At 47.7% G+C, this 14,369-nt stretch overlaps 2 protein-coding genes across 3 annotated transcripts in view; one reads left to right on the top strand and one right to left on the bottom strand.

Annotated features, from left to right (window-relative positions):
- coro7 (coronin 7) overlaps positions 1-14,369 on the bottom strand; it is a 262,730-nt gene that overhangs the window by 66,415 nt on the left and 181,946 nt on the right.
- The window catches only part of vasnb (vasorin b), a 46,856-nt gene continuing 39,527 nt past the window's right edge, over positions 7,041-14,369 (top strand). The window contains exon 1 of one of the 2 annotated variants that reach the window (XM_042318190.1): positions 7,041-7,388. The gene's annotated coding sequence lies outside the window, so the exon portion shown is untranslated. The remainder of the gene's footprint in view (positions 7,389-14,369) is intronic. The other variant, XM_042318192.1, reaches the window with a different exon arrangement.

The raw sequence follows: 14,369 nt of genomic DNA, 5'->3' as shown, positions 1-14,369 counted from the left end.
GTGTGTTTGTCCCACTCAGAAGCGGGCTTCAGCTCAGTAGAGTAGTGTGTTTGTCCCACTCAGAAGCGGGCTTCAGCTCAGTAGAGTAGTGTGTTTGTCCCACTCAGAAGCGGGCTTCAGCTCAGTAGAGTAGTGTGTTTGTCCCACTCAGAAGCGGGCTTCAGCTCAGTAGAGTAGTGTGTTTGTCCCACTCAGAAGCGGGCTTCAGCTCAGTAGAGTAGTGTGTTTGTCCCACTCAGAAGCGGGCTTCAGCTCAGTAGAGTAGTGTGTTTGTCCCACTCAGAAGCGGGCTTCAGCTCAGTAGAGTAGTGTGTTTGTCCCACTCAGAAGCGGGCTTCAGCTCAGCTGTGGTGGTTCTCTCATAAACAAGGGCTGCATGGAGTCAACAGACTAGTAAACCTCTGAGTGCCTCATGCTTAACCTCTCCCTCCTTTTTTCTTTCTCGCTTCTCTCTGACTTTCCCCCTCTCTGCCCTTTCTCTCTCTCCTCTATTTGCTCCCTTCATCTTTAACACAAACAAGGGGCTAAAACAACCATTCTTCCTAAATGTTCATTGTTTCAATGCAAATATTTCTGAGGTCTGAATCTGGGCCTAATTTCTTTTGCTCATTTACACAAATCTTGAGGCGCAGCACACATCTCTCCCTGACACTGTGACCGTAGCGCTGCACTCAGCAGTGGCTGGAAAGGAAAATGGCCGATACTTTATCTAGAGTTTATTAGAACCAACATTACAGAAATTCTGAATGTCTCTTGCACACTAGCTCACATAGAAGAGGACCTGACAATCACAAGCCGTAATGGTGTATCCCAGAACATCCCTTCTTACAACAAGGCAACAAAGAGGAACACCAGGAGACAACATATCTGGAGAAGTTCTCTCTTGGACTCCAAGGTTAGGTTCAATAACCTCCTCCATAGTGAACCCATGACATGAGGATGGTGAGAAAGGGCAGGGGGAACAACCAGACCTTTCCACTCTTACTGGCCTAGTTCCCACTCTCAGAGGGTCATCGGGCCCTGGCCACCTCTCAATTAACACATATAAAACCCAAAACCAGCCTTAAATAAACAGCCACTTATATAACACCATACAAACATATCATCAACGAATATAAAACCTTAAACTAAACTTCCAAAAACATCCACTTATGCTAAATATATAACACTATACAAACCCACCATTAACACATAAAACCCTAAATAAACCTATGTGATTGTATAACATTATACAATCACATAGAGAACCGTGGGTTCTGGTCCTGCTAGGTTTCCACAGGAGAGAGACAGCTTTATCACTGTGGAAGTGGGATTTAATAGGCCAGTGTCAACCACCACAACAGGTGGGAAGAGTCAATATTGGACGCCAATGTTTAGAGTCACACAGGCCTTTATCTGATGCTTTATTTTCACACCAATGGCCAGTACTTCCTACTTCTGCTTTAATCACCTCAGCTGCTATCCTAGCACATATTTACTCTATCATTTTTTGTATAAAATACCATACAAATCATTTGATATAACTTTATTGTTCCCCGTGTCCTCCTTCATGGTGACTGCTTTAACTCACCTCAGCTTCCACCCCAGGAACCACATATATATTTTTTCAATTCAATATGATTCAATTTATCTTTATTGTCCACTATGGTATTTTGCTCCTTTAACTCAATTGCGATTGTTACAGTTCAGAAACCCAGGAATCATATTTTTTTCAAGTAAATTCAACACATTACAGTTGAACTGAATACAACTTTATTGTCCCCTATAGGGTACCCTACTTATTGCTTCCCAAACTACTACTGTATATTAATCCTATCTATCACTTTCAGTGTTCCCAAAAAATCCCCCCAGAGAACCCTCTCCTTCTCTCTCCCCTTCCTTCCCTCCCCCCTTCTCTCCCCTTCCCTCCCTCTCCCCTTCTCTCCCCTTCCCTCCCTCTCCCCTTCTCTCCCCCTTCCCTCCCTCTCCCTTCCTCCCTCCCTCCCTCCCTTCTCTCCCCTCTCTCTCTCTCCCCTCCCTCTCTCCTTCCCTCCCTCTCCCCTCTCTCCCCTTCTCTCTCCCCCTTCCCTCCCCTTCCCTCCCTCCCCTTCCCTCCCTCTCCCCCCTTCCCTCCCTCTCCCCTTCTCTCTCTCCCCTCCCTCTCCCCTTCCCCCCTCTCCCCTTCTCTCTCTCCCCTTCCCTCTCCCCTTCCTTCCCTCTCCCCTTCCCCCTCCCTCTCCCCTCCCCTTCTCCCTCCCCTTCTCTCTCCCTTCCCTCCCTCTCCCCTTCTCCTCTCCCCTTCCCTCTCTTCCCTCCCTCTCCCCTTCCCTCTCCCCTCTCCCCTTCCCTCCCTCCCTCTCTCCCCCTTCTCTCTCCCCCTTCCCTCCCCCTCTCCCCTTCCTTCCCTCTCCCTTCCCTTCCTTCCCTCTCCCCTTCCCCTTCCTCTCCCTTCCCTCCCTCTCCCTTCCCTCCCTCTCCCTCCCTCCCCCCTTCCTTCCCTCTCCCCTTCCTCCCTCTCCCTTCCCTCCCTCTCCCCTTCTCTCTCCTTCCCTCCCTCTCCCCCCTTTTCTCTCCTTCCCTCCCTCTCCCCTTCTCTCTCCCCTTCTCTTCCCTCTCCCCTTCTCTCTCCTTCTCTCTCTCCCCTTCCCTCCCTCTCCCCTTCTCTCTCTCCCCTTCTCTCTCTCCCCTTCCCTCCCTCTCCCCTTCTCTCTCCTTCTCTCCCCATTTCCTTCTCTCCCTCCCTCTCCTTTTCTCCTCTGTACATCCCTCTCCTCTCTCCTTCCCTCCCCCTCTCTCTCTCCCCATCTCCTCTCCCTCCCTCCATGTGACTTCCCAGAGTGCCAAGGACCAGGTCTCTCCCACTCTCCTCTCGGCAGCTTCCCACGGACACATAGCGGCTACTGGGCTGGAAGAGGACTGTGGGAAGGCAGGGAGCCAAGGGCTTTCTGGGGACGAATAGTCACGTCTGTCAGGAACCCACACACAAACATATGTGCTTGGACAAAATGTGCGCACACACGCAAACTCCCGAGCACACGTGCAGATGCTCTGTGTGGGGTGCTCGGGAGTGCAACCCTCTGCATCAATCTATTCTAAAATATATTTGATGCTGTTCCTAGTCATGTCATAGAGCTAAGTCTCAGTTTAAGGTAAAGATTGGGGGTGGGGTAATCTGATCAGAGATCTGTGGTTAGGGCCAATATCTACCTCGAGAGACAGGGAAGAATGAGAAGGGGTTTTACAGTGTTGAGTCTATCAGAAAATAACCATGTTGCTTGTTCCCAGGCTGTCCCTATGGGAGGGGGGAGAGGGTTCCCAGAACCACCCCCACTCAACCTCATTCATTATTCTATTACTCTCTAATTATGTATCTCTATGTGTGTGTGTGTGTGTATCTCTCTCTCTCTCTATGTGTGTGAGTGTCTCTCTCTCTCATTCAGGAGCCAGGGAGGTTCAAGTCTTCCTCTGTTGAGGCCCAGGTGGAAACACCATTATGTGAGCAGGTTCTATAAATAGCGACTCAGTGAGTCCAGTGAGAGACTGGTGCAGAGCAGACTCTGGACCAGTAACACTGTCCACCACTAACATGAGGTCCTGTATGTAACACTGTCCACCACTAACATGACGTCCTGTTCAGTATGGAGTTACAGGATGTCATGTATGTGCTTTATGGACATACAGTTGATGTAAATTGATAGCCACTGGTCTTTATCACAGAGGTCCTACACTTCCCTACACCAGTTCAACCATTCTGACTCCATGTTCCATAAGAATAGAATGAGGGCAGGTAGGAAGGCCTACAATGTAAAAGAAGAAAGAGGAAGGAGAAAGAGGGAGAGGAATAGAAAGAGAGAACAGAAGACTGAGAAAGAGGGAGAGGAATAGAAAGAGAGAACAGAAGACTGAGAAAGAGGGAGAGGAATAGAAAGAGAGAACAGAAGACTGAGAAAGAGGGAGAGGAATAGAAAGAGAGAACAGAAGACTGAGAAAGAGGGAGAGGAATAGAAAGAGAGAACAGAAGACTGAGAAAGAGGGAGAGGAATAGAAAGAGAGAACAGAAGACTGAGAAAGAGGGAGAGGAATAGAAAGAGAGAACAGAAGACTGAGAAAGAGGGAGAGGAATAGAAAGAGAGAACAGAAGACTGAGAAAGAGGGAGAGGAATAGAAAGAGAGAACAGAAGACTGAGAAAGAGGGAGAGGAATAGAAAGAGAGAACAGAAGACTGAGAAAGAGGGAGAGGAATAGAAAGAGAGAACAGAAGACTGAGAAAGAGGGAGAGGAATAGAAAGAGAGAACAGAAGACTGAGAAAGAGGGAGAGGAATAGAAAGAGAGAACAGAAGACTGAGAAAGAGGGAGAGGAATAGAAAGAGAGAACAGAAGACTGAGAAAGAGGGAGAGGAATAGAAAGAGAGAACAGAAGACTGAGAAAGAGAAGGAGTTCAGAATCAGAGAGGAAGAACAGAGGAAAAGTCAGAGAAGAAACCATAAAAACTCTACAAATAATGATAATAATACAAGATATCAGAAAAGGGGGAATGAAAGAGTAGATGTAAAGAAAAAGCAGAAAATAAGAGGAGGGGAACAAACAAAGGGGGAACAAACAAAAAAGAAAGTAAGCAAGAAAAGAAAAACAGCCGAGCAGCGAAATGGTAAAAAAAAGCTCAATAATTGGAGAGAAAGAAGAGAGAGAAAAGAGAGAGAAAAGCATGGAAAGGAAGAGAAAGGGGTAGGAGGAGGCTGCTGTGTGGATAAGTAGTACTTCAGTTTGGAGCCTTTGGCTGGCAGGGTCAGGGCTCTTGGACCAACCCCAACCAGCTCACTGTTGTACTGGTTCCCCTGGGCAACACTACAGTGGTCCGGATTCCGTGTCGCCATCTTTAACTGGGCCATAATGATTAGGGAGCTGAACGTGCTGACGGCACCGGGCTCAGGTTATTACAGCAACCCTGATTTACACTACACCACCACCACTCATAATGCATATGGTCCAGACCTTTCAACATCACTGCATGTGTAGCCCACCATAGTCCACTGTCTACATCTATATGGGTTGTGTGCTAAAGGAGGGACAAAAAAGTAGCAATCATTTTCTATTCTATTCTTTCCTATTTAATGGGTGATGGGGAGGAGGACAATGCTTCCATGTAAGGGACTGAAAAACAAAGGAAAAGAAATGTCCCCTGTGATGTCATGCCTTCTGGGAGTCAAGTCATCCAATTAGATTCTACTGATGATGACTGGAGGTAAACAGAACAGAGCAGGGGTAGTCGGGGTGGGGTGTGTATATGCCTGTGTTTGTGTGTGTGTAGTGTGTGTGTACCCCCACAGTGTTTATCTAAAGCTGTCGTCGGAGAGATATGGGTGTGGGGGTGGGGTGGAGATAGGGTGGGGGAAGAAGTGAGGCAGGGAAACTAGGCAAGTCAGATAAGAACAAATTCTTATTTACAATGACGGCCAACCCTGGACGACACTGGGCTAATTGTGCACCGCCCTATGGGACTCCCAATCACGGCCGGTTGTGATACAGCCTGGATTTGAACCAGGGTTTCTGTAGTGACGCCTCTAGCACTGAGATGCAGTGCCTTAGACCGCTGCGCCACTCTGGAGCACAAGAGGGAGAGAGAGAGATACACACAGTAGATGGAGGATGAGGCACTGCTGGGTGATTTGTATGTGTGAATCTCTGTAGTTGTGATAAACTGCTAGAGAGGATTCAGGATGATGTTCTTGGAAAACATAATGGACTATATGGGACTAGTACATCTGGGCCTGGAGAACATGCATGAAGTCGTTTGTCTATTCCTGCAATTTACAGTCATTTGTTACAGGTGTATGTTACAGTGTGTGTGTGTGTGTGTGTGTGTATGTGTGTGTATGTGTGTGTATGTATGTGTGTGTGTGTGTGTGTGTGTGTGTGCGTGTGTGTGTGTGTGTGTGTGTGTGTGTGTGTGTGTGTGTGTGTGTGCCCAGAGTGTGTGAGACACACTGTGCCCAGTGACACACTTGTCCAGAGACACACTTGTCCAGAGACACACTTGCCCAGAGACACACTTGCCCAGAGACACACTTGTCCAGAGACACACTTGCACCGGCCCAGGAGCCAAAGCCCTGTGGTGTGTTTGTTGAATCTTGCCCTTGCAGGGGCCGGACCCAGCCAAGGTACACCTACAGAGCCGGGGGGAGTGACGCCACCCACAAATATACAGGGGGAGTGTTGACCTCAGACCAATTACTTTCACAGTCGTGTGGCAACAAGCATAGTGGTAGAATGCCCTATGGCTGCACTGCTATGGATGACCAAATCGAGTCGTTAACACATCAGAAGAGAGAGCTCTGTGTAAAATAGTTGGATTCATTTGAACATTTTTTGAGTTATCCTGTATAGGCCTAGATTGAGAGTCCTGTAGATATAAAAATATTATATAAGGAATTAGACTACTTATAACAAACACAATTCCATGCAATGTGTGAATATGAATAGCTCCTTTTAAATCACTTCTGTCCTGTTCCCAACTATATTATGGACAATTCTGAGACATAGTATGTTTCTAAAAGTATCTATATCTGAGTATGTGACATGGTTACACCAGTACTGATAGATATCCCATTACTTCACCTCGTTGGAAACCGATTCTAAGACACTTTAAAATAGGGTGCCAGCTGCCGACGTGCTGTAAGGCTACTCAGCAGTAGGACGTATTCAAAGCCTACCAATCTCCCAGTTAAACGATGCAACAACATTCATGAATTAAGACACCATACGTGCCAATGAGAGACTTGACAATTGACACGCGCTTTTCTCAAATGCCAAGTGATTGACAGTCAAAATACAAGGCTGTTCGCTTTTCCATTTCATACATCAAGCCCATATGAACAATTATCCAAGAATAACAAATATAGGCTGATAGACTAAAATAAACATGTAGACATTTGTTTTGTTGCGTTGCCCCAACTGTATCTGTCAAGGAGGAGCGCGCAGCATATGAGCGCTGCTTTCCAGGCCCCTGCAGCAGACAGTAGTGTGGAGTTTTGAGCGCTCTGGGTCGCGTTCTAGCTCGCCTCGAGTCGCCCCTCCCATTCTCGTTAAAACTCTCCGTTCCATTCGCCAATAAAGCGCTTTTGTCTTGGGGTCGGGAAGCTTATGGGCTCTCGCCGGACACTTGAAGCGCATTCCTCGACGTGGAGCTTTCAACCACTCGCTAGACACCGGTGGCTGAAGAGTTTTAATGTATTTGAATAACTTTATGCTGCTGCACAGTTTCGGGGACTTTTGACAGAGTGCACCACGGACGACTAAAGGATTTCCAACTGTTTACTTGTTCTATGTGGGTCCTCTTGGATAAAAATATTATGTAGCACACATTTCTGAGTGCGCCGCAACTCAAACTTTACGCAGGGAACAGAACCGGTAAGTTTTTTCCACCAACAGAATGGTTTTACGAATAAACTGTAACTTTATATAGTTGCAAAGTTGTGTGACACAGATTGGTCAGTGTAGTTTGGAAAACAAGCCCTATAGCTGAGAAAAATGTGGGGTTATGACTTTGGATAAAGCTTGTGTTTATCAACTCTGCATGAATAACTTAGGTAATTTATTGAAAAGCAATAACATCATTAAATTGAACATTAATTATTTATTATTATTATTATTTTTCTTCATAAAGAGACATTAGTTTTTAAGAAACATATATGCTTACTAGTACACACCACCCTTCTACAGACTCCACACTCCCACCCCTGTTACGTTCTGCTGTTTTAACGTTCTATGACAGGAGTTGGGTAGAGGTGAAATGTTCACCCATTCCAGACACCTTCTCACCGCACTGAATGAGAACCCTACAAGACCTACAACCTGCTGTAAACAACAGGTTGTCAGCTTCCAATTTCTACCCTGCAAACGGACGATCATTTAAGCAGAAACATTCAAAATCACTTAAAAACATTCAATAATTTACACATCATTTACAAATATTCAAAATCACTCATATAGCCAAAAGAGCGATGACAAATCAGTATAGGAAAGTCAAACGCCACATCATTTCTCTAATCTGTGCGTAACAACAGCTGGAAACACTTCAATCGTAACTTTATCACTAACTAGTAGGCTGTAAGTGTTTGACCACAGGACGCTGTGCTGGGCAGAGCTGGCGTCTAGACCGCGCCGGTCCTTTTTTTACCACCGGGAGAAGCTGTTTTCGACGTGCGGCTGGTGCTGGGGACCGGCCCAGATGAGAACACACACGGCATAGGTTATAGGATAGGGACGTTCAACAAACAACTGGTTTCAAAATACAAAAACTAAGCGTCTAATTTGCTCTGTTCGCTACGAGTTCAAAGGTAGGCTAATGGTATAGGCTGGTCTAGTTCTGGAGGCAAATATGTTTGGTCACACCGGGTAAAACGAGATGAACTGTTATTATCCATGGGCTTGCTGTGAATTTGCAGCTGAACAGCCAGCAAGGACCTCGCATTGATTTAGAGAACCTGCAGTCCCATGACAAAATAACCAATCATTTCAATTAAAAGATCAAGTGTTCGAACCAGTTGCCAGTTTTGGTTCCGTATTAGCGCAATTGAATTCGACTGTGTTTATTTCAACATGATGGTTATTACTGCGCAGCAATACAAATAGTATCAACCTCCCCACCTGTAGGGTAGGTACTCAGTTATTAACGTTCCCATTAGCACCTGGAACATCTGGAAAACACTTGTTCTGGTTTCAAACAGCTATTGATCTTCAGTCTAATGATTCATGTGCGTCGGAGTTTGCTAAAGGCATTAGTAAAATCATGCGAGTTGCCTTTCAACTTAAATCTACTCAGACACTGAATAACGTCGGAGAAAACTCTAGGAAAACAGTTGTTAAAACGTTTCAAATTTAGGGGAATTATATAAATAAATCACCAACAACATCTCCTCATTGCTACAAGCGTACATCCCATGCGTAATTGAAATGCGTAACAGATATACGCATGATACTTTACTCAAATCTATAGGATATATGTCTATATATCTAACAATTCCTCCCAATAATAAACTACATGGATATAAACCAGAGGCTATCAAAAAGCATGTGATAAATCATGAAAAGGCCTATTATTTGTGTCAACAAACTTTAATTAACAGTGATCATAATAAACGTATCCAGCCCACCTTTCCCAAACAACATCCAGATGACCGCATAGTAGGCTGTTCATGTTATCTCGCCAAGTCGAACCGCTACATCTCATACGCCATCTTTGCGTCTTCGCCACTGAGGCCAATTTTCCAAACATTTGAATATTGAGGTACGTAGCAACAGTCTTATTTCTGAGCGAGATCCATCTGCCGGCTCTGCGCGCCCGCACACAGGCACGGAAAATCGCTTAATCTTTCACTGCGGGCCCAACAAATGGCGGGGTAAACTACTCCAATAACCCTTCGTGCAAGGATCATCTTCACGGGGGACTATTTCCGCCCTATGTGTTTTGAAAGGAGAGATGAAGCTGTCATTACACAGTCAAGTACTGTATGTAGCCTATAGCTGCAGACCTCTCACCCAGGCTACATATTAGCCAGACAGACTGACGTTGGCTTGAACAGAAGTGTGGCTATTCGTATGTGTATGTGCTATACAGTAGACAATGAATGTTTCATGGACTACCAAGGGCCATATATACAAAACGTTGTCCCTGCCATGCATAGGTCATGAGAAGACAGGGGGAAGTGTGTCACTATAATGACAGACCGTAACAGAGACACAGTTCAGACTGGACCACTATGGTCATGAGAAGACAGGGGGAAGTGTGTCACTATAATGACAGACCGTAACAGAGACACAGTTCAGACTGGACCACTATGGTCATGAGAAGACAGGGGGAAGTGTGTCACTATAATGACAGACCGTAACAGAGACACAGTTCAGACTGGATCACTATGGTCATGAGAAGACAGGGGGAAGTGTGTCACTATAATGACAGACCGTAACAGAGACACAGTTCAGACTGGACCACTATGGTCATGAGAAGACAGGGGGAAGTGTGTCACTATAATGACAGACCGTAACAGAGACACAGTTCAGACTGGACCCCTATGGTCATGAGAAGACAGGGGGAAGTGTGTCACTATAATGACAGACCGTAACAGAGACACAGTTCAGACTGGACCACTATGGTCATGAGAAGACAGGGGGAAGTGTGTCACTATAATGACAGACCGTAACAGAGACACAGTTCAGACTGGATCACTATGGTCATGAGAAGACAGGGGGAAGTGTGTCACTATAATGACAGACCGTAACAGAGACACAGTTCAGACTGGATCACTATGGTCATGAGAAGACAGGGGGAAGTGTGTCACTATAATGACAGACACAGTAACAGAGACACAGTTCAGACTGGACCCCTATGTGGCCTGTCTCCTTTTTATCTGTGTTTCGTGGGTACCACAGGTGGCTGGTGGCACCTTATTTGGGGAGGACGGGCTCATAGTAATGGCTGCAATGGAATAAATTGAATTTACATGGTTTCCATACCATTTCCATTCACCACTCCACGTAATTCCAGACATTATGAGCCGTCCTCCCCTCAACAGCCTCCTGTGGTAGGTACTATCTCCTCCGCTGTGTGTCTCAGTATTTGAGCACAGACCCTGTCACTTCTCAGTGCTGAGGTAGGAATTATCAGGCGATGAAAAAGAAAAGGAGAGAGAGAGAGAGAGAGAGAGAGAGAGAGAGAGACAGAGAGAGAGAGAGAGAGAGACAGAGACAGAGAGAGACAGAGAGAGAGAGAGAGAGAGAGAGAGAGAGAGAGACAGAGACAGAGAGAGAGACAGAGAGAGAGAGAGAGAGAGAGAGAGAGAGAGAGACAGAGAGACAGAGAGAGAGAGACAGAGAGAGACAGAGAGAGAGAGAAAGATACTTGACTGAGATGACAGGGACGATGGAATCACTGAGATTGTTTAACCTCAACACTGCCAAGACCCTAGATTTAGACTAGGAGCACGTGTGTATAGATGTGTGTATGGGTCTAAGTTTATGTCTGTGTGTTGAGGGTATTAACGTAAAACACACACACACTGACCGGGTGGATAACCCAGTGGCCCTGGGACCCCTCTTGTGACTGGCTGCTCGTGGAGGTGAGGCCTGGTCAGGGGGACTCTGGGGGGGCTCGGCTATTTAACACCATTAAAATAATTAAACACATGTCTCCTGTCAGAGAGAGAGGCTGGCCCCCTCTTCTCCTGCTCACACACACTCACACTGTACATAATCATGCAGGCACACACGCATACACGCAAACAAGCACCCACCGACCGAACCACAAACAGGTAGCCACACACACATTACCCCTGGAGGGACAGAGAGGTAGCCACACACACATTACCCCTGGAGGGACAGACAGGTAGTCACACACACATTACCCCTGGAGGGACAGACAGGTAGTCACACACACATTACCCCTAGAGGGACAGACAGGTAGCCACACACACATTACCCCTGGAGGGACAGACAGGTAGCCACACACACATTACCCCTGGAGGGACAGAGAGGTAGCCACACACACATTACCCCTAGAGGGACAGAGAGGTAGTCACACACACATTACCCCTGGAGGGACAGACAGGTAGTCACACACACATTACCCCTGGAGGGACAGACAGGTAGTCACACACACATTACCCCTGGAGGGACAGACAGGTAGCCACACACACATTACCCCTGGAGGGACAGAGAGGTAGCCACACACACATTACCCCTGGAGGGACAGACAGGTAGTCACACACACATTACGAGAGGGACAGACAGGTAGTCACACACACATTACCCCTGGAGGGACAGAGAGGTAGCCACACACACATTACCCCTGGAGGGACAGACAGGTAGCCACACACACATTACCCCTGGAGGGACAGACAGGTAGTCACACACACATTACCCCTGGAGGGACAGAGAGGTAGCCACACACACATTACCCCTGGAGGGACAGACAGGTAGTCACACACACATTACCCCTGGAGGGACAGACAGGTAGCCACACACACATTACCCCTGGAGGGACAGAGAGGTAGCCACACACACATTACCCCTGGAGGGACAGACAGGTAGTCACACACACATTACCCCTGGAGGGACAGACAGGTAGCCACACACACATTACCCCTGGAGGGACAGACAGGTAGTCACACACACATTACCCCTGGAGGGACAGAGAGGTAGCCACACACACATTACCCCTGGAGGGACAGACAGGTAGTCACACACACATTACCCCTGGAGGGACAGACAGGTAGCCACACACACATTACCCCTGGAGGGACAGAGAGGTAGCCACACACACATTACCCCTGGAGGGACAGACAGGTAGTCACACACACATTACCCCTAGAGGGACAGACAGGTAGTCACACACACATTACCCCTGGAGGGACAGAGGGTAGCCACACACACATTACCCCTGGAGGGACAGACAGGTAGTCACACACACATTACCCCTAGAGGGACAGACAGGTAGTCACACACACATTACCCCTGGAGGGACAGAGAGGTAGCCACACACACATTACCCCTAGAGGGACAGACAGGTAGTCACACACACATTACCCCTGGAGGGACAGACAGGTAGTCAAACACACATTACCCCTGGAGGGACAGACAGGCAGTCACACACACATTACCCCTGGAGGGACAGAGAGGTAGTCACACACACATTACCCCTAGAGGGACAGAGAGGTAGTCACACACACATTACCCCTGGAGGGACAGAGAGGTAGCCACACACACATTACCCCTAGAGGGACAGACAGGTAGTCACACACACATTACCCCTGGAGGGACAGACAGGTAGTCAAACACACATTACCCCTGGAGGGACAGACAGGCAGTCACACACACATTACCCCTGGAGGGACAGACAGGCAGTCACACACACACATTACCCCTAGAGGGACAGACAGGTAGTCACACACACATTACCCCTGGAGGGACAGACAGGTAGTCACACACACATTACCCCTGGAGGGACAGACAGGTAGTCACACACACATTACCCCTGGAGGGACAGACAGGCAGTCACACACACACATTACCCCTAGAGGGACAGACAGGTAGTCACACACACATTACCCCTGGAGGGACAGACAGGTAGTCACACACACATTACCCCTGGAGGGACAGACAGGTAGTCACACACACATTACCCCTGGAGGGACAGAGAGGTAGCCACACACACATTACCCCTGGAGGGACAGACAGGTAGTCACACACACATTACCCCTAGAGGGACAGACAGGTAGTCACACACACATTACCCCTGGAGGGACAGACAGGTAGCCACACACACATTACCCCTGAGGGACAGACAGGTAGTCACACACACATTACCCCTGGAGGGACAGACAGGTAGTCAAACACACATTACCCCTGGAGGGACAGACAGGTAGCCACACACACATTACCCCTGGAGGGACAGACAGGCAGTCACACACACACATTACCCCTAGAGGGACAGACAGGTAGTCACACACACATTACCCCTGGAGGGACAGACAGGTAGTCACACACACATTACCCCTGGAGGGACAGACAGGTAGTCACACACACATTACCCCTAGAGGGACAGACAGGTAGTCACACACACATTACCCCTGGAGGGACAGACAGGTAGTCACACACATTACCCCTGAAGGGACAGACAGGTAGTCACAGACACATTACCCCTGGAGGGACAGACAGGTAGTCACACACATTACCCCTGGAGGGACAGACAGGTAGTCACACACACATTATCCCTGGAGGGACAGACAGGTAGTCACACACATTACCCCTGGAGGGACAGACAGGTAGTCACACACACATTACCCCTGGAGGGACAGACAGGTAGTCACACACATTACCCCTGAAGGGACAGACAGGTAGTCACACACATTACCCCTGGAGGGACAGACAGGTAGTCACACACACATTACCCCTAGAGGGACAGACAGGTAGTCACACACATTACCCCTGGAGGGACAGACCGACAGCCACTCTTGGCATTTGTTTCAGACATGTGACCACACCAGGGTTTAATCTCTGCTTCAGGGTAATTGGAAAACTGCCATTCATCTATTTAGAAGAAGTGTGCATATAGGAGACTGTGATGACAAGTCCCAGTCTACCAGTGTCAGAATAACAACCCACCAGCATTTTCCTGCTGTACTGTCCACACACGGACACGCGCACACCTACCTAGGACCAGGCAACTGCTCTGCTCCTCTGGTCTCTAAGAGCAAAGGAATTTCATATCACACAGTGTTCTCCAGCCAGTAGCCCCCCTTTTATACCCAATTAGGAGTGGTCGTCTGAGGCCCTCCACCCTTTACAACCAGGGATTAGGGTGGAGGGCCTTCCACCCTCTGCAACAACGGATTA

Source organism: Oncorhynchus tshawytscha, unplaced genomic scaffold, assembly GCF_018296145.1.
Source record: "Oncorhynchus tshawytscha isolate Ot180627B unplaced genomic scaffold, Otsh_v2.0 Un_contig_8974_pilon_pilon, whole genome shotgun sequence".
Taxonomy (NCBI): domain Eukaryota; kingdom Metazoa; phylum Chordata; class Actinopteri; order Salmoniformes; family Salmonidae; genus Oncorhynchus; species Oncorhynchus tshawytscha.
The sequence above is the reverse complement of the archived record's forward strand: the minus strand, read 5'-3'. Positions and strand labels throughout refer to the sequence as shown.